The sequence below is a fragment of the Neltuma alba genome, unplaced genomic scaffold (assembly GCF_004799145.2).
Source record: "Neltuma alba isolate B1F8T4 unplaced genomic scaffold, ASM479914v2 tig00012767_pilon, whole genome shotgun sequence".
Lineage (NCBI taxonomy): Eukaryota > Viridiplantae > Streptophyta > Magnoliopsida > Fabales > Fabaceae > Neltuma > Neltuma alba.
Window position 1 is genome coordinate 75,447 of NW_021637177.1, and position 22,014 is coordinate 97,460.

The following is a 22,014-nucleotide window of genomic DNA, read 5'->3' on the forward strand; positions in this document are numbered from 1 at the left end:
GAATTCGTGAAGAGGCTTGGCCTGATGAAAACGACAAGTTTCAGCCAGCTAAATTCACCTTGACAAAGCAGAACAAGGATATCTTCCTCTCGACGTTGTAGAACATAAAAGTACCAGATGGATATTCTAGCAACATCTCAAGGTGTATCGATCTGCAGGCTCGAAAGGTTACTGGGTTGAAAAGTCATGACTCTCATGTTCTTATGCAACAGTTACTTCCATTGGCCTTGAAAAACACACTTCCTTCTGATGTATCGGTGGTTTTGGTAGAATTATGTTCATTTTTCAAGAAGTTGTGTGCGAAGGTCTTGGTAGCGGAAGAGCTTGATCAGCTGCAAAATAAAATTATTCTTACACTTTGTCACTTGGAGATGATATTTCCTCCATCATTCTTTACTGTTATGGTTCACTTGACTGTCCACCTTGTTCGAGAAGCAAAGGTTGCTGGCCCAGTTCACTATCGATGGATGTACCCTATAGAGAGGTACTAGATTATCTTTTATTCCCGCCTCTTTAAATTTCACATTGTTCTTTCATTTACTCGTAATTATTAATGCAATTTTAACTTACAGGTACTTGGGAAAATTAAAATCATATGTTAGGAATAAGGCATGGCCTGAGGGGTCAATAGCAGAAGGTTATTCCGGAGATGAGGTCCTAACTTTCTGTTCGAGGTACTTTGATGACATGGAGACATCTTTTAACCGCCCGCGTCGCGTAGATGATTCTCCTCCCGGTCCTTCCACGTCAACTTTATTTCCTCCTGTTGGGAAACCAGTTGGAGGATATGAATTCTTCAGACTCACTCCTACAGAGAAACTCCAGGCACACAGACACGTTTTGATAAATTGCAGCCAAGTTGAACCCTTCATGCAGTAAGTATATATATCATATAAGCTCACTAGCTTTTACACTTTATATTTGTTTCTTACTGACTCTTCTAACAAATTACACTTTACTATAGTGAGTTTAGGAGTTATCTCAGGCGTCAGCTACGGGGCCGTGCGCGTTCTGCTGACATTGATAAAAGAGTCCACAAAGAGTTTCCCAGTTGGTTTACACGTCGAATACGTAATGACAACAGCCCATACACAGATGAATTCAGAGCTCTTTCTCTCGGTCCGTTAGACCATGCACGGAGGTTTACCGCGTACAATGTCAACGGCTTCAAGTTCTGTACGGTTGCACGTGATCAGGGATTGCTCACACAAAACTCTGGAGTTTGCGGGACATTCGGAACGAGATGTTATGCTAGCAGTAGTGATGGCGATATGCGCTTTGGAGGCGTCACTTACTATGGAAAGCTAATTGACATTATTGAGTTGACTTACCAGCTTTTCACCGTGACACTGTTCAAATGCTCCTGGGCAAATACGACAACTTCACGGGGACTCGCTACTGACCATTTGGGCATCACCTCAGTCAATTTCTCAAGACTTATTCATACGGGGGCATCTGAAGATGATGAGCCATATATCCTTGCTTCTGAGGCACACCAAATTTACTATGTCGAGGACGAGAAACATAAAGACTGGAATATGGTCGTTCACCTCAAGCCACGGGATCTTTACGATATGGGTGATGGTGACATTATTTACGACAGTGAACCCTTCCAACCCTCGAATTTTGAAGACTTCTTTCCTCAAGGAGATGATAATTTGCCACTTATCAGGTACACGTCTTTTCTTAAATTATTTAAATAATTAACTACTAATTACTAATTTTTTCCAAATACAACATAAATTTAACAAATTTTTTTAAAATATGTCCTTTCAGGCCGGATGATGATGGAGAGTAGCAGCATCCAAAATAAATTATTTAACAAATTTTTCGTCCATAAATACATATGTATAAATTAAAATTCGTAAAATTTTTTTAAAAATAAAAAAATTTTCATTTGTAGCGGTTATTAACCGCTACAAATTACAATTTCGTGAAAATTGTAATTTGTAGCGGTTAATAACCGCTACAAATTACAATATCGTGAAAAAATTTGTAGCGGTTATGAACCGCTACAAAATACATACCTGTAAATTAAAATTCGTTCAGATTTTAAAAATAAAAAATACTAACTTTCTAGCGGTTAATAACCGCTACATATGTAACCGCTACTAATTACTAGCGCTTTTATATACGCTAGAAAATGAATAACAGCTACAAAATGTTATAAAACGCTACAAAAACACCGCTACAAATGTGTCGCTGATGTCTATAAATACCATATCTTCTCTACATTCATTTACTCCATCTCTTTTCCTTCCTCTCCTATTCTTCTTCATAATTCTCTTTTTTTTTCTTACTATCTCATATTGTGATTTTTTTCTCTTTACTCTATGGTAAGTGAATTTTATTTTATAATTCATTGTATCTTTTATTTGTTTTTATTTAAAATTTACTAACATATTTATTTCTCCTTTCCTTTCAGATTTTTCTTCTCCACATTTGTCATGCCCTCCTCAACTGATTCAAATACTCATCAACTTAATACTATAGGTTCAATATTCCAAAATATATCATCTTCAATTCAACTATCTTATTAAATATTCAATTAAATTATCTTGTTAGATTAAATTCACTTCTTTTAACACATTCATAATTTAATTACATATTTTTTATTACAAAATTTGAATATATAAAATGTAACATATAACTAATTATACAAATTAACAAAAATTCTTCAAAATAATTTATTTAATGGTTTTTAAAATTATAATATGAAACACCATAAATTTTTTTTTCTGGCATGGTAAACATTTCTAGCGGTTCAGAACCGCTAGAAATATTTCGTCAAATTTAAATTTCGCGCCAAACTTTCTAGCGGTTAAGAACCGCTAGAAAATTTTCCCGCCATTCTAAAAATTCAATTGGTGTGAAAATTTAATTTCCCAAACATTTTCTAGCGGTTCTATAACCGCTAGTAATTTTCGCGCTACTGAAATTATTTAATTCCCGTTTAGCAGGTTTCTAGCGGTTACAAAACCGCTAGAAATTTTTTCCGGGGAAAACGTTTCTAGCGGTTATAACCGCTAGAAACGTTTCCCCGGAAAAAATTTCTAGCGGTTTTGTAACCGCTAGTAATGTGTCTCCTTCAGATAATTTCTAGCGGTTCGTAACCGCTAGAAATGTTCTATCGTTTTGACCATGGTGTGTAGCGGTTGAGATAACCGCTAGAAATTTTTTCTAACACCTGTTTTTCTAGCGGTTTCGTTAACCGCTAGAAATGTTATTTGTAGCGGTTAAAACCGCTAGAAATGTAACACCATAACCGCTAGAATTAACATATTTTTTTGTAGTGAGTATATACATATAGCTATAAGGCAATAAACATGCTCATATTTGTGATAAAGTTATCAATCATCTATTTTATTTTGTTGCTGTGATACAAATTAATACCGGCATATATTCTCTATCGGTTGCATGTTGGATTTATCAGTCCCGAAATCTTCTACAGCCTTTATGGCCTGAAGAGTTTACAATGGTAGTTTTAGACTTCTACAGAGTACTATACCATGTCCAATTGGAGTGAGCGAAAACAGAGAAGGCCCTCAATTGTAACATTAGAATGTGGCCTAACTTGTTGATGATTCCTTTTTTTAGAAGTTGAAAGTGGGCTCAAATACTGTGATTGATCTTCTCTTTGATTGTATTCTTTGGGCCAAACCTTGATGATACATTAATTACCAAAAAACAGACACAATATATAAGGCCTAAGTTGTAACGATACTCGTCTATTAATTTTTTTCAACGGGCAAGCGCCCCGGTATGAATAATAAATATAGTAGTGATTATACATTTTATATTGACAAAGCAAAGACCATCAAGATATCAACAGAGGGGAGAGTTGACAAAGTTGATATCTTCACCGTTCCTTCCTCAGTTTCTCTCCGCCTCAATCCCAAGACCCTTATTCCGACTTACGATCCCCTTCTGGTCGCCACGATTCTTGGGGAGGGGGCGTTTGATTAAGGTTAGCAGGTCTCTTTGATGATTTATTTTTGTTTGGCCTGTAACTGGAAATCTTGGTACGATCTCTGCTATACCCTGCTTTATGGAATTCCTCAGGAGTTAAGCACTTTTGATCTTTTCCCCTTTTTTAAGTCTGTCCTGGAGAAGAACAGAATGAACGATTTTATGAACCTGCAGCCCCAGGTTTGGGAATATGTGGGAAGTGTATCAGCCATAAGTGGCCTGCTTTGCTTTGGTCTGAGCTCCACCTACAGAAGGTCATTTGGAAGGTGGGGCTTTGGCGGTCTCATTGCTTATCTGTGCGTCGGTTTAATTATGTGGTGGCTTGTCTTTCGGGTCAAGAGCATCCGGGTCCGGATCGTCGCCGATTTCATGTGTTAGCTGCAATTTTTATTGTGATGTGTGCGATCTCCGTCCTGCTTGACAAACTTGTAGCTGGAAAATCAGATGCACCGAGCATCATCTCGTATGGTTTGTTCGCCTTGATGTCGCTGTCCGTGTCAAGGATGTCTGAGCTTGGATTCAAGACAGGGTTCTCCACTTTTTTCCTGTCATTTTTTGTCGAAGAACTTCTCAAAATCAGCTGGTTCTTCTTATTACCGATAGCATTAGTTTTCTGCTTATTCATCTTTATCGTCCGCCGCAACAACTCAGAATCCGGAGTGCAGGTGAGTTCCGTCCTCTCATCACGGTGAATTGTTGAAGATGGAAACACCAAGGTGGATGTCTTGATTGAGTGTTAATGGTTTCCGTTTTACGCTACAGGTATCCCGGGACGAAGATCACGTTCAATCAGGAAACAGCCACGTCATAATCCAAATGGGGAGGACGCACCCCGTCCCTGAATTAAGGTACTCCTCTAAAACCCCCCATATAATACACTGTTTATGCTCAATATTAGCGTCATGGCAATTATAAGTGACCGCAATAGAATTTGTATGGATCATCAAAGAAAGCCGAAGGAAACCCTGCCACTACAAGCCAGCTGTTACTCAACAGAAACTCTGATCAGATAGATGCAATACTCAAGACAGACCCTATGGCTATTTCCTACCACAAGATTGTTTTGGATTGAAAGCAAATAATACGGGGGTGAATTTGATGATGTTATTAATTATTAGTAGTATAAAAGAAGAAGAGTTTTTTAGAGCTATCTCTTCTGTTCTCTACTGTGATTTCACTAAACCGTTTATATGTTTTGCAAGCATTTATACATTATATTTATGACTTGTTTTTCCTTAGAGTATTTGAGTAAAAGAAAAATAAGTAACTGGAATAACCACAGTACTGTTTGTTGTGCAACAGGAGGAGGAGGGAGATGCAGCCTGAAAATTGTGAACGAGATCGGTCATCCATATCAAGGCCCGTCGGATACAACACTGTTGCTTTGCGGCCGCAGGTGGCCCCACGCCTCTCTTTTAATTTCCTTTTTGTTTTTTCAAAAAATTAATGGGACGCCGCAATGAGCCGTTGACAGCACAAGAAAAGGCCTTTCTGCTATGCCAAGGGAAAAAACAACGAACCAGAGGAAGATCCTTGGTCCTTGGCAGCTGTGGTTGATCAAATCCAATATTAATGTTCATTTGGCTAATTACATTTTTCAGTCGCGTGCTAGTGGTTTCCATTTTATTTGTTGCAGGAATTCTGGGACGAACGTTTTGTAGACGGAGTCACAACCGAAGCCCCCTGGATGCTCAGTTCTGGCGAGCCTAGAAAAGGAATTCTACCACCCATACCGCTTGACTTCCGAAGGTCCTCCTCTTAAACACCCATCTCCTAAACTGTTTACGCTCAATATTTAGTGTCATGGCAATGATAATTGATGGTAATTGAATTTATATGGATCATCAAAAAGACCAAAGAATACCATCGCCCATAGGCCGAAGCCCCAAACCCTATCACTCCAACATAGCTGTTACTCAACAGAAACTCTCATCAGATGCAGTACTGAAGACAGACCCTATCGCTATTTCCTACCACAAGACTGTTTTGGATTGGAAGAAAACAATATAGAAATGAATTTGGTGATGTTATTAATTATTAATAATATAAGAGAAGAAGAGTATTTTAGAGCTATCTCTTCTCTTCTCTACTGTCATTTCATTAGACTGTTTATATGTTTTACAAGAATTTATACATTATATTTATAACTTGTTATTAGTAGGAGCAGTTGAGTAAAAGAAAAATAAAGTAACTGGCATAACCACGTTACTGTTTGTTGGGCAGGAGTTGGGAGAGGAGTTGGAGCTTGAAAATTTGTACGGAGATGGGCCACGCCTATCAACCAAATGTAACCTGGGCAGGGAGGTCCTGCTTGAAAGGATTAAAAGGCGCAGGCAAATGAGGCAATAGACCAGATTTAGACTTTTTAAAAAGCCTATTAGGTCTCTCAAACCTGACCTGATTTTTTTTATTTTATTTTTAATTTTTATTTTATACCCATATTTGGTTTTATTTTAAATTTTAATATATAATTATAACTTATTTTCAATAATATTAACTGTAATTAAGATTTAAAATATTACTTATAACATTAAAATTTAAATAAAAGATAATGATAAAAATAATTATTATGTAGTATGTATATCTTATATTTTTTATTTGCCTATGTATTTTTTACTATACATTTTGAAAACCTTAAATTTCCAAGCTTTTTTAACAAGCTCAGGCTAGGCTTTTATGCAAGTCAGGCTCAACCTTGGGGGAAAAAAAACTATTACAAGTTATAAGTCAAGTTCAAGCTAGTATGTTATTAAACAGACTTTAACCTGTTAAGAACAAAGCGTGACTTGCTTATTTTCACCATCAGACACAATGCTGTTGCTTTTCGGCCGCAGTTGGCCCCACTCATCTCTTTTAATTTCCTTTTTGTTTTTTCAAAAAATTAATGGGACGCTGCAAATGAGCCGATGATAGCACAAGAAAAGTTAATTTTGACTATTAGTTGACTCAATTTTATTGAGATGGCTTTGACACATAAATAATGCCACGTATTACTCACCTATAGTGCCACGTCAGGATCATCTTCTAAACACCTGTGCACTTGTTGAAATCCCAGCTCCGCCCCACCACCTCCTTCACAAACCTTCACCCATTTCATCTCATAACAGTTAATCTTCCTTTCTTTTTCACTCGTTGTAACCCATTTTTTGTGTTTCGTGAGTGCTCTGTCTTTTAGTACGAAGTACAAGGGCGCTCAGAAATTACAACTGTATATGCTATAATCTCTTCAAAACCGTTCATCACTATTGTTTTCGTTCCCTTTTATTGGCTGGAGCTCTTGGAGCTACAGGAATGGCTCCTGTTAACGAGACCCATTTCGATCGAACTAATAAACAAGGGATGTGAAGATTCTCGCCTAAGATTTCTTTTCATTCAAGGGAATCAGTAGTTTTGTTATTTGTTTAAGGAATGAGTATCATTTGAAAAATGAATTCTTGTATTTCCTTTCCCACGAGTTTTATCACAAAGAATAATAATTAAGAGTGCACTTTCTTTAATATCTGAGACATAAGGAGCCAGGTGTAATAGAGAAGTTGTTGCTATAAACTTTACAAGCTTTTTAAATGGTCTAAAGGTAGGTTCTTGTTGCTCCAGCAATCTCATGCTATATCTGGAGATAAGTGTGCGAGTATTTATGGGCAAATAACGTGTTTAGAATTTCTGGAATTTAAAACTCGAACCAACCGTTCTCGGTAATTTTTTCCCCCCCATAATACCATGGTTGCCGTAATCAGGACGCCGGTTGCTTAAAAAATATGGGCGAAGGTTTGAGATAAAGGAGGGGGGACAGAGCTAGAATTTCAATTAGTGCAGGGCTGATGCAGTGAAGGGAAGGAAGATGATGCTGACGTGGCGTGACAGGCGAGTAATACGTGGCATTAAATCCTATATGTCAGAACCAATTCAACAAAATTGGGTCAACTAACAGTCAAAATTAATTTTACTAACGCGGATGATATTGCTACGGTTTTAACATTTTTTAGGCAACATTGTTCCTAAAAAAACTTCTTGATACTCACAGCTTTTACGTGACAACTTCCTAAGCAAAATCGAATCTTATCCCTATGGGAATTATGCAATTATTATATATGGAAACAAAATGAGTCATGGGATTTTTTTTGTGGCATGAAATAATGGGATTCACATCACGTGCTTTTTCTCTCCCAACTATTTTCCAACTACGCATGCATTACTCTTATTAGTGTTAATAATATTTACAATAATTGTTGCTGCCAATATTCCAAGCCATACAATGGTAATACCCATTTTTATGCATTTAGAACGGTATCTTCCAATAATTATTTGACGACTAAGTTTTGGTGAATGATTTTCTGACTAAAACAGTACAAATATTAGTGGCTTATACTACTGAGTTCTTGTAATGATTTTGTTTATATGTCACAACTTTAAGATAAGATCTTCTCCAAAAACGGAGGGAAATAATCTTAAATAATTATTTCTCATGAAGTTATTATAGAACAAAAAAAATCTCCCATTCAACTTTTGTAATGATCATTAGATTTTAATCCTTCTTTTTTCAATTCAAGGTGATTTTTAAATGTATGTAAAATCCTGATTTTTTTAAGGGTTAAGGTGCGTCTAGCACCCCGAACTATTTATCCAGGTGCGTCCAGTGGTCTAAAGTAATTTTGGATGCATCCAGTGTCCTAAATTAATTAAAATGATGCGTCCATATCCTAGGCTAACAGAAATGTTATGTTTAACTGTTAATTTCCTGACTCAGCTTAAAGTTGACCCCAGATATTCTACATGGTAGACACATGGGGCACCCGATGTGTATTATTCTTATTCAAAAGTCAATTTATTTAGAAGAAGAGGAAGGAAATAAATTCAATTTTGAGTAAGAATAATGCATATCAAATGTCCATATGTCTACCATTTAGAATATCTAGGGTCAACTTTAAGCTGAGTCAGGAAAGTAACAGTTAAACATAACATTTCTGTTAGCCTGGGATATGGACGCACCATTTTAATTAGTTTAGGACACTGGATGCACCCAAAATTATTTTAGACCACTGGACACACCTGGGTAAATAGTTCAGGGTGCTGGGCGCACCTTAGCCCTTTTTTTAATTATGTTAATTAGAACAGTTCATGCTTCAAGTTTATTATGTTAAAAACATATGTACAAATAAAATACTATATCATTTCCTATTTTTACTTCATTTAAATACAAATATATGCGCCACTGGGACTCATCTAGACCAAATTGATTCGATTTGCCAAGGCTGCGCTCCTCCTCTTACACTCACGGATCTCCTATATATACCATTCATGCACGATACTCACTTATTTAAAGTCATGCAGTGATAATTCTGATGCAGTGGTTAATCCATTTCTTTTTTAGTTTTAATTTCCTTTATTCTCTTACACAACTTTGTTCCTTTTTCTAACTTCAAAAGCCCGAACAATCAAATTTGCCCATGCATTATAATTAGCTTGCTATTTCATTTTACCTATTCATAGGATTTGTCTTCATGACTCTTAAATATGATATGATTTTTCTTTTTCTTTTTTTCCATATTATACGGAAAGTATATTAAGACTGTCTTATTAGTTCCAAGTATTTGCATAAAGATTCAGATTTATTAATCTTAAAAAGCAATTGTTGTCGCGTTAATGAATACTGAAAAATAACGTAATAATATGCACACACATTCTATATAAAATTATTGATAAGCAGAAACATGACGACACTGTTTCATTCATTATGAAGATCTAACCCCAATTAAGTGGCCAAGGAGGCAAATATTTATTGCTTGTTCTTATCTCCATACACTCTTTATATGTTCACACACAAACAGTTTTTACATGACATTCTCATAGTTTTTAGTCACTAATTTCTTCCTTGCAATTAATGTTTTTGCGTCAGGAATGACTGCTTTTGTTTACTAATCTTCTATATGCACCCGCGCACACACTAATTACTTAAAGATTCACAATGAATCAGCATTACCTTGTTTAAAATATGTATTGATACTAAAAGGAGAACTGGTTCATTTTGAACATGTAGCAACCTCTTTCACATGTTAAAAGTATCCTGAGTTAACAGAGTAGCTTGATTTTACACATCACGGGGTGTTTATAAACCCTAAAAAACACTTAAAATGAGCATTTTTGTGTAAGTTGAAGCAAAACTCCTCTCATATATTTACTTAAAATTACTTTTACAAGGCTAATCCTTATGGTGATAAATCAAACACCATTTAGTTTAGACAGTAGTCTGGACGACAGCTTCTTCTTATGCTTTTGGCCTTTTGCCAAAAAGTTGATCCCTTTTCCATTTTCCTCACTGTGTGACTCTCATGTGGGGAAGCAGTGGTAACAAGAGATGAATTATTGAAGGAAAAAACAGCATGAATCCCAAAACCCTCATTCTGAGTTACGATCCTCTTGAGGTTTGCAGCGATTCTGGGCATTCAGTGTGGGAAGGGGGGCGTTAGATTGAGGTTATTATGTCTTTTTTATCATTCTTTTTTTATTTGCTTTGGCCTGTAACAGAAATCTTTGTACAATCTCGGCTATGCTCTGCTTCTGGAATTGGAATCCTTTTTTCGGCGACTGGAATTTGAATTCTTATATTTGAGGAATTAAACATATCTTAACTTTATCCCGTCTTCGATTTTCTGTGATGCTTTGCCCAGGCTTGGCCTGTCTCTCTCTCTCTCTCTCTCTTTTTTGGGGGCAAGAATTAATTCACTAGTGTTTAGTTTACTTTTATTTTCAATCACGTGTTTCTAATTTATTTTGCTTGAATTGAACCCTTTATAATCTATGTTATAGGCATCAATCCCTGAGTCAAATTCATTTTAATGTTGTTAATTTCAATTTGTAGAATTTCATTCATTTTATGAAATTTCTATGATTTATTTAACCCCGTTTTATAGTATTATTGGTATATTTCTATAAATGAAATAATTTCATCAAATATATACATTAAAATTAACCACTTAAATAATAAGGGGATAATTATTTTTTAAAATTTTTTATAAAAACTGATTTAAAATTTAGAATTTCTACTTTTTGTGCATGAGTTATTAGTAGGGGTAATTGAGCAGGAGGAAAATGGAGTAATTGGAATGGCTGAGCAAGTGGGGCAATGGGAGGAGGAGGGGGACGACACCTGGAATTCATATCCCCCCCTCCAAAAAAAAATTTTTTAATGCCCAGTTGTTCCTTCAGACAAGTTTTACCTAGCATCCATTTAAAATGATTTCTAAACAATTTTTCAATCATAATTTAAAGAATACAAAATAAGCACGTGAGAACAATTTTATTTTGATTTATGTAAAATAAGCTTATAAATACTTATAATCGTGATTCCAAACAAGGTCTCAGTAAAAATGTAGTATTTGTTTGGAATCACTTATAGGCATTTTTTTAATCATAATTTACAAAATAAGTGATTCCAAACAAGGTCTCAGTAAAAAATTTTTATCTCAGTTTACATAAACAAAATTATATAAGTGATGCCAAAGGAGCAACTTGAACGTGGCTTATACGCACATTTCAGAGCTGACGTCTTCACTCTGTACGGTACTCCGTTACCATTTGTTGCCGATTGGGATTTTTCACGGGTAATTCTCTCTGTGACATTATTTTTTAACAGAAGCATCAAATATTATAAGCACAAATAAAAAAACAATTTCCCAAAAAATTTAGTCTGTTAAGAAACAAGCCTATTGAACATGTAAAATTCACCTCTTTTACGAGACTCTCCTTGCGTCCTTGACATAAAACTCGTAGCATAGCATTATCTATAGTCTCTTTTTTGCCCCCTGAAAACGAGAGAGAGCTAATAAAGTCCTTATACACTTTTAACACATATACGAGTATGTATTATTATATCTTTTCGCAAGCTTCCTTCATTGTTTCTTCTATTGGCTCTTCTCGATCGGGTATTAATTACTACACCCATACATTCAAATGGCCCCTCCCTGTTCTGAAGAATAAGATTCGACAACGACAAACAGTAGTTGGCCAATTAAAGATAATGAAAACACAAATTTGATTTTTCTCAACAATGCGTAAGAGATACTTGCCATTAATTCTCGATGTCTAACATAATATTATCGCGCTCTGGTATAATGGCTGATTAATATACTCTGATTTGAATCCTAGCCCAAAAAATAAAAAAAATTACTTCGAATTTTAATTTCCGAAAAATAAAAATTAAAAAAAAAACAATTTGAGTATTTTGAATTGCTCTTACATATGCAGGGAGGATATCGAATGCCGAGAACAAAGTGCAAGCCGCTACCCAGAGACAAGCTTCCAAGTCCCATTATCTTCCACGACGGTCGTTTTGCTCAGAGGCCAACCTCTTATGGCACTTGTAACCTTCCCGTGGCTCCCTATTGGCACCATACCAGAAAGACTCGTTCGGTACAACTCCAAGCTTCTGGGCGTCAGAATCCTTGTCAAGGGCACCCCACCCGCTCCCCCAAAGACAGGCCAAAGCGGTGTCCTTTTTGTCTGCAACCACCGTGCTGTCGTCGATCCTATAGTTGTTGCCGTTGCTCTTAAGAGAAAAGTCAGCTGCGTCACCGACAGCTTAAGCAAGTTCAGTGAAATAACATCGCCAATCAAAACCATTGCTTTGTCAAGAGAAAGAGAGAGAGATGCAGAGAATATTAAAATACTGCTTTAGGAAGGTGACTCGATGACTTTTCCTGAAGGAACCACTAGCAGAGAACCATTTCTGTTAAGGTTCGGTGCTCTTTTTGCCGAATTAATTGATAGAATCGTTCCTGTGGCTGTCAACACGAAGCAGACTGATGTGTTTAATGGGACCAAAGTTGGCCGGCATAAGATTTTGGACCCTTACGTACTTTGTGTTCACGAACCCTATGCCTACATTTGAGATCACTTTTCTGAACCAGCTTCCATCTGAGCTTATGTCTAAGGGAGGCGAGGCCAGTTTTGACGTCGCCAATTACATTCCGACAGTTCTTGCCGGGATGCTTCGGTTTGAGTGGACGAATCTGACGAGGAAAGATGAGTACAGTATGCTTGCTGGAACAGATGGGAGGATTGCATTAAAGAAGGAGGAGGAGGAGAATAAGAAGACTCGAAAGCTTGAAATTAAGTCATAGCAGATAGGCACAAGAGAAGTACGTAAGCACGTGGAAGATTGGATATTCTTTTGTACTATGAATTTAGTGGGTTCCCGATTGAGTTTCTAAATGTTTTAGAATATGTATGTGTGTAAATGCATATTGCAAATTTGCAATAAGCCAATAAACATACTCATATTTGTGATAAAGTAATCAATGATCTATATGATTGTGCTTTTATTTTGTTCTTGTGATATAAATTAATGCCAATTGTATATTTCAAAAATTGGGAATAAATCTCTCACTGAAAAATTAATTGGTAAATGGTCCTTATGAACTTTGTATAACTCAAATTCCATTATGTGCAACTTAATTTTTCTTATGTGTCTTCTTTTGTGTGCAATCATCATTTCTTGTCCAATTGAACTTTTTTTGGTGTGCAAATTATCTTCTCTATATGTAAATTAGTTTTTTATCCAAATAATATTTTGTGCAAATTATCTCCTTTTTGTGCAACTTAATTTCTCTCGTGTGTAACTTATCTTCTTTTCGGCAATCTATCATCCTAAAGATTGTTTGCCAATTAAATTTCTAATGAATGATTTATTCTCTATCCATTGCATGTTGGAGTTATCAATCCCGAAATCACCTACAACAGCCTTCATGGTCTTGAAGATTTTACGAGGGTAGTTTTAGACTTTTACAAGGTTGAGCAGTTAACTATGTCCAGTTGGAGTGAGCAAAAACAGTGACGAACCTCAATTGTAACACTAGTTGCGGCCTAACTTTTTTCTCTGTGCTTGTGCGCTTTGGGCCAAACCTTAATGATCCATTAACTACCAAAAAAAGCCCAACACAATAAGGCCTACACTGAAACGATACTCTTCTGTTATTTTGGGGGGGGGGGGAGAGGCTTGGTTCCCTTTCTTCAGGATCGGCGCACGTGAGCCCCTACGTGTACTTATGTCTATTACTGGTGCTGTCTAATCCATCATTAGAACCCAGAGAGCAAGACAATGTGAAGAAACTTGTGGATTGTCTGGTTGTGGCCTTTGAGAGGGGTAGTTGAGCCCTTTTGGTTCGGCTTGGTTTGTTCTTGTTTTTCCTTTCAATCGCAAGTATGCTGATGATATCTCAGAATAATAAATATAATGGTGATTTCACATATTTTCTTGAAAAAGCAAAGAGCCAAAGCCCAAGTCAAGGTTGTACTTTTGGTCTTCTGCCATTAGAGTCAACAACTCAATACCTTTACCATTCCTTACACGGTTTCTCTACGCGTCAATTCCGAGACCCTTATTCCAAGTTACGCTCCTCTTGCTGTCGAGACCATTCTCTGGTAGTGGGCAGTGTGGTGTTGGGGGGGGCGTTTGATTAAGGTTAGTAGTAGGTCTCTTTGATGATTTATTTGTTTGGTCAGTAACGAAAATCTTAGTACAATCTCTGCTATGCTCTGCTTTCGAAATTCCTAAGGAATTAAACACGTTTGATCACTTCCCCATTTTTTGAGTCTCTGTTAAGCTTTTGTGGTGCCTTATCCGAGCTTAAACACAAGTGTTTAAACGCGAGTGTTTAATTGACTTTAACTTTGAATCAGATCTTTTTAATTTCTTTTGTTTGAATTCAATCCTTTTATTTATTATAGGCATTAATCCTCGAGTTAAAAACTATTTTAATATTATTATTTTTAATTTATAGAATTTCATTCACTTTATGAAATTTCTATCTCTAGCGTCTTATTTAACACCTTTTTAGTTTCTGTATATTTCTATAAATGAAATTTCATCAAATTTATAAATCAAAATTAAGAAATCAAATAATGAGGGTCTCATTTTTCTTTTTTAAATAAACTATGAACAGAATTAGAGATCTTGGATGTCATCAGCTCGGGATTTGGAAATTTGTGGCAAGTGTGTCAGCCATAGCTGGCTTCGTTTGCTTAGGTCTCAGCTCCACCTACAAAATCTCATTTGGAAAGTTTGGTATTGGCAATTTCCTTATTTATCTATTCGTTGGTTTGATGATATGGTGCCTCATCTTGTGGGGGAAGAGAATTCGAGTTTCAGAGAAATTCCAAGGCCCTGTGGCAGCTCTAATGTTTGATGTGATCTGTTTGATCTCCGTGATGAATGACAAACTTGTGCCAAAATCAGATGCATTGAGCATTATCTCGTATGGTTCGTTTGCCTTGATGTCCCTGTCCATGTCAAGGAAGTTTGAGCTCGGATTCGAAACTGGCTTCTCCAGTTTTTTCCTGTCTTTGTTTGCCACACAACTTTTCAAAATCAAGTGGATCCTCCTACCTATTACATTAGTTTTTTGCTCGCTTATCATTATTCTTCGCCACTACTCAGAATCCGTAGTACAAGACGTTGGTCCCATCAGTCCAAGTGACTATCTTCAAGTTGATGTTGGTCCTTCAAATGTAGCTGTATTACAAATTGGCAGTTATGAAGACGGCAACGAGGTCTTAACAGAGTTTTGCAGCAAAATATTCAAGCAACTGAAGCTGTTACTTGAACTAACATGTGTTACATCCTTGTGTATTTTCTTTTTTTGCAGTGGCAAGATTCCCCAGGGATGGATGAAGATTCAGGGCAAAGCCTACTATCACGGTAGGCAAGGGCAGGGACAATGGCAGCTAAGGTATTCAGTCTTCTAAATCTACTAAATTCAGTTTTCTATAAATTACTTTTATCATACTTATATGACTCTTTATATAGTCATTCATTTGAGAAAAAGAATAATACGAAAGTGTGAATGTGCATGAGGCTTACTTTTCTTCTTTACCTCTCTGAATACACACCAATTACTTTATAATTACAAAGAATCTGGATTGCTGTGGAGTTTAACTAATGATTTCTTTATTGATTTTTTTTCCTAGCTTCTAACTGAATTTTCACTCAGGTAGGAAAAGGTTTGTCCAAGAATGAGAAGGCACGAAAACTAGCCCTGCGACATTGGCTTGAAGCTGTAAGACCTTATAGCCTTCTCTATTCTTACCCATTATCTTCTCTATTCTTACCCATTATTCCAATATGTTACTACTTCCAATCCCTAATATAAAAGCTTATTGGACTTTTATTTTAGTCCTAATTATAAGATTCCAATCCACTTTGTTTCTCATATTTATTTATTTTTTTCAAAGTAGTTCCAGTGATAATGGTAATTCTAGTCAATACATTTGATTAGAAATGATATGTTAGAAAAGATAATACCTATTTACTTAAATTAAGTCAACTAACTCTTATATTAAGTTACTGTTTGGTGTGAGGGAAAAGGAGGGGACCTCCCCTCCCCTTATACCAAATAGATCCTAAGAACAGGAGGTAGTAGTTAAGAAGAGTACTCTTTATGATCTTGAGGCTTTTGAACAACAGATTTGATATATATTAAGTGTTGACAATGTCGCTTTCTTTTTGTTTATTGCATAGATTGACCCACGTCATCTATATGGTCCCAATCTACGCCTCTATTATGATGTCTGGCTTAGAAGCTAAAGCAGCCAACCATTTTTCTACTGGTAGACACTCCTTCTTAAATTTAATCTCTTCATTGTAATTACCATGAAACATGGTAGATGGGGAACTAATACGGATCTGGATGGCTAATTTCCTGCTTTTCTTACATTTAGGTTGGACGTAGGAGAAGGCAAAGAAGTAAATTTTGAGAGATGTCAAAGGAACAAAATTCAACGCCAATGCATTAAATATCTTGGACCAGTAAGTTCTTGCTAATATGTGTATATAAAGATATATTTATTTTAAACATACGTTTTAATTAGATATTGATTCATATCCAACAGACCTAGCTATGAAGATTCATTTTTTATTTGGCCTGAGTCTATCTAAAAACTGCTACTGCTATATCTCATATAGCTGACTGATGGTGGTACCATTGCAGAAAGAAAGGGAAGAATATGAAGTTATTGTTGAAGGAGGCAAGCTGGCGTATAAACAGAATGGGAAGCTTCTGGATACTGAAGATGGATCCAGATGGATATTTGTTCTGAGCCCCACAAGGTCTTTGTATGTGGGGTGAAAGCAGAAGGGTTTGTTTCACCACTCTAGCTTCCTGGCTGGAGCTGCAACCACAACAGGAAGATTAGTGGCTCATCAGGGTGTCCTTAAGGTACTAACAGCATAATACATCACACAACATGATCACTTTCATTCTATTACTTTTAACGCTCTGGTACTTTCCCTGGAGCAGATTCACTTATAAGTGCTGTTGCATTAAAACGTTTCAGGTTATTTGGCTTTATAGTACATACTACCGTCCTACAGAAGAAAACTTTAGAGAAGTCATTAGCTTTCTTGAGGAGCACAATTTAGACCTCTCCACTATCAAAAAAATTAAGATGTTATAATATAGTAATTATGTGATATCTGACATGAATAAAAAAGAATTTAATAATTATTTTACGTAAGTAGAAAAACCAGAGCTCATTTTGAACATGCAGAAACTTATTTGACATGGTAAACATATCACTGATTAATAAATAAAATAGTACGATTATTATAACTTTTTTTAGCCAACGCGAGATTATTATACATATTATTCATCTGCCCCTAAACATATGAATTAGTGGAGGGATTTATTTAGGCGCTAAATGTAAGATTTAAATTCCCTTTTTTTCATTAGATTTATAATTTATTTTTCAAATTATCCCTCTTTTTTTTGTATAGACATAGGCATTCTCCTATTAGAAGTAATTCTTATTAATTACACTTATTAAGAGAGTTTTCATTAATGGTACTTTCCAATGCAAATAATTAAAAAGATATATTAGGAAACAAACACATTTAATTTTTTTAACAAATAACTAAATTAATTTTCTTAGTGCAAATTAGTTATTGGCAAGAGTGCACCTTTATTCCAACCACTCTAGTACTTATATTATTTATAAACTACTTTCAACTAATTCTCACAAACCAAGAAATAACAATTGAGTAATGAAATATGTCTTAAATTAATAAAATTTGCCAAGTTTACCCTTATTAAAGGATGTGTATAACAAAGGGGAGAATTTCTATTAGCCCCCTTTATAGAGATTTTATTTCCAATCACCCCATATAACCCTGAAATTTCACTGTACCCTTTTGAGAATAAAGTGAAATTAATTCCTAAAACAAAATGACAATAATAATCATATAGAGAGAGACAAGAAAAGTGAATTTACAAGTAGAATACGAAAATTTATAATCAAGATGAAAGAATTCACAAAAAGAATAAAAATGTTTACAGATGGAGTAAGATCATTTTGCTCTTAAACTATTAACTTAATTTGTAAATGTTTTTATTCTTTTTGTAAATTTTTAAATTAATATCTTGAGAGTAAAATGACATCACAAAACATTTTAGGATGCCAAATATACTTAAAAAAAATATTTTAGGGTGATAGGCATACGTTAGGTTACTAATTTAAGGTGTCCTAAATTAATACCAATTATATACCTTCTATCGGTTGCCTGTTGGATTTATCACCCCCGAAATTTTCTACAGCCTTTATGTGTTGAGGATTTTACAAGGGTAGCTCTAGACTTCGACAGGGTTGAGCAGTTTACTATGTCCACTTGGAGTGAGCAAAAACAGAGAAGGCCCTCAGTTGTAACATTAGAATGCGGCCTAACTAGTTTTTCTAAGAAGTTACAAGCGGGCTCAAAAAATTTGATTGATTTTCTCTTTGCTTGTATGTTTTGGGCGAAACCTTAATGGTCTATTAACCAAAGAGTACCAATGCACTTGCCCGAAAAGATTATCATCTCGTATGGTTTATTCGCTTTGATGTCGCTGTCCATGTCAAGGAAGCCTGAGCTTGGATTCGAAACAGGGTTCTCCACTTTTTTCCTGTCCTTGTTTGTCGAAGAACTTCTCAAAATCAGCTGGATCTTCTTACCGATTGCATAACTTCTCTGCTAGTTCATCTTTATCCTCCGCCGCAACTCAGAATCCGTAGTACAGGTTAGTTCCATCAGTCCAAATGGCTCTCATAACGGTGAAGTTGTTGGGGATGTAAACATCAATGGGGCAGTCTTAACTTGAGTTTTGCAGCAACATATTCAAGCAATTGAACCTGTTACTTGAACTAACATGTATTTTATGCTTGTGGATTTTGTATTTTGCAGACCCAAGAGTCCCAAGGGATGGGAGAAGAAGTTACAGGGCAAAGCCTGTCATCTACGAACAGTCAAAAAAATAACCAAGAGGAGCCTTCTCAAGCTGTAAGTGACCACAACGGAATACAAATATTCAGTATTTGGATATAATTCTCTGCTCTCCTGTTAAATGACTCGACACTTATCATCGCTTTCGTACAGATGGATCATTCTCCAAGAAACGGAAAAGCTTCAGATGGAAGCATGGTAGATTGGGACAATCAGCAAGATAATGAACATGATGAAACCCGCTTGTTTTTTCCAGCTGTAAGTGACGATATCCAATATGAATATTCATTCTATTGATATACTTCTCTAGTCTCTCATGCAGCACACACTGTCACTGAGGCCAGAGGATTATAGGAAAGAGATGTAGAACCAGAGAGGAGGGAGAGAGATGCGAAGAACAGAAACGGAGGGGAGGACAGATAGAACAAGAAAAGAGGACAATGTAGTTATTTCAAAAGGCAACAAATAATATTTCATTCATCAAAAGACATGCAAACGTTTCAGGCTCTTGGTGGACATAGGGCCAAGCACTGTTTGACCACATGAGAAGACACAGAGCCACCCTCAACGGCATCGTCATCGACCTTGACTTGACCCCTCTCGAGATTGACATCAAGATCTTTTTGGCAGTGAGGCACCTGAGATTGATGCCCTCATCTGATTCCATTTGTTCTTCTGGTGTGATTCCAGTGTTGTGATCAAGGAATTGTCATGGGTATCAGAATTTGGTCTCAAAAAGGCTTTCTTTATTTTAGCATGGTCAGCCTAATTTATGGCAGATCTTTTGGCGTTCTGCCACAAATTTTTCTTCCCTCGAAACTGCAGTTTTAGGTATGGCTCTGAATTCTATCAGCATGACATTGATGATTCTATATGTGCAAAATAATTTGTCGCCAATGATATCTTTTTTATTCCTATGCCTATAGCCGCTCTCAAGCCCAAATAAAGGAGAAGGGATGTCTTGACAGCCAACATAAAACTCGGAAGCCAGAGTTGAAGTCATTTATGGTCTTTTAATTGCTTAAAATACTACTTTATTTTAGCATAATACATATGACATTGTTAACCACTCTAGTTTAGCACACCACGATTTGGAGCTGTGAATAAGTATGCTAAACTTTATAACTTGAGTATATTGTGTATATAAAAAAAAAAAAAACACAAAAGGAAACTTGAGTATATTATTGGAAGGGAGGGATGACAAGGTTTGTCTTCTTAATGACCAGAATCTTTCTCTATCAGAGCTCTGGTAGTTTAGTGTCTGCATTATAAAAGCTGAGCTTTCTTGTTATGTAAAATTCTAGTAACTGGACCTTCATTCTTCTTTTGGAATTAGGAGATAGACAGACATTGTTGGAAGAATTATGCTTTGTAGGCGAACAAATATTTGGGATCTTAGCTTAACCCATGCTGCTGCGATTATATGATGGCCGATCATGCCAAAAAGTACTTCACATGTGCTCTTGATTATGTTCTTAGAACTCTTTGTTTTACAAGTACACGTGTCTTAGATCACCGGAATTCATCTCCTCTAAAGTGCAAACTGCTCTTAGAGAGTTTAGCACAAGTAGGTAATTGTTGGTGTAGAAATTAAGGGAGTCGGTTTTCACTCATCTGTAGGTTTATATCAAGTCATTCCTTCTCTGAAAAATTTCAACAGTTGATTTCAATATCATTGATGATCTGCCATACACCTTTCAATGGATTGTTTCCTAGATAACTGAAGGCTGAAACACTGAAAGGCAACGTGCCATATTTTACCTTACCGGCTCACCGTTCTTCTTATGTGGTTTATGATATTTTTAAAACAAGAGTTACAAATGCCAAAATGGAATTTCGCTGGTCGAAATGAGATCAACTGCAGTGCTATTTTGTATGCTGTTCAACTCAGGTCGAACGTGCTGGTTATAAGTTCGAAGGCTAATATTGAAGAATGTTAAGCCTTCCTATGCCATTTCCATTTTTAGGCAAGCAAAGCAGTCCTGAGTTCTTTTCATTCCATTATCAACTTGTAGCGCACGAGCAAGGTCATAATTTGGAAGCGGCATTCTTATGTCTCAAAGTTCACCAGGTTTCCTCGGGAGCTAAGGATTTCCCCTTTTTTGGGGAATGTCTGAAATCACCCCTCCTTTCTGAAGTGACAATTGATTTGGAGTGCATAGAAAATCATCACTCACCTATTATGAGGTTGGATTTTTCACGAGTTGTAAGTTTGAAATTCAAAAGTCTCAGATCAAGTTGATTTCCAAATAAAAGGTTCTAGTTATGGTAATTATTTGAATTTATTTATCTTATTTTGTTTCTACTTTTAGAAGAGCATATATATTAGTGGCTTAATATTACTAGAAAGATCCATTTGTGATTTCTCATTTTCATATTACTAGACCATAAGACTATTGTCTATAGTTTGTACTTACCTTTAAGGTTTTCTACATTTGATTTAGTAGTATTTAGTAATATGTAAATTTATACATTTTATTTTTATATAGACAAATTTAATACTTTGATTAGATTTTGATGTTTATAATCGCTTTTTCCTTCTAATTCTTTCCTGGTCTCATTTTTTGAAACCACAATGTTGATTCTTTTCAAAAGAATTTTTTTTTAAAAAAAAAAACCCCTTTCGTCCTTCATGGTGGCGACCAAATTAGACCATTTTCCTCATTAAAAATGTTTTTGGTAAAAACTATTTCATTAAATTTTTTACATGATGAGATGACTCAGAGGATAAAAAATATTTTCTAACTATTTTATAAATAAGATTAGAGGGACAGATTTGGGAGTAACTACTTTATATATAT

The 22,014-nt window shown here is 35.8% G+C and overlaps 2 pseudogenes; both read left to right on the plus strand.

Moving 5' to 3' along the window:
- Positions 1-11,459: 11,459 nt before the first annotated feature.
- Positions 11,460-13,085, plus strand: LOC114730834 (glycerol-3-phosphate 2-O-acyltransferase 6-like; annotated as a pseudogene).
- A 1,813-nt stretch (positions 13,086-14,898) lies between these two features.
- On the plus strand, positions 14,899-17,415 carry LOC114730835 (IQ domain-containing protein IQM5-like; annotated as a pseudogene).
- Positions 17,416-22,014: the final 4,599 nt, after the last annotated feature.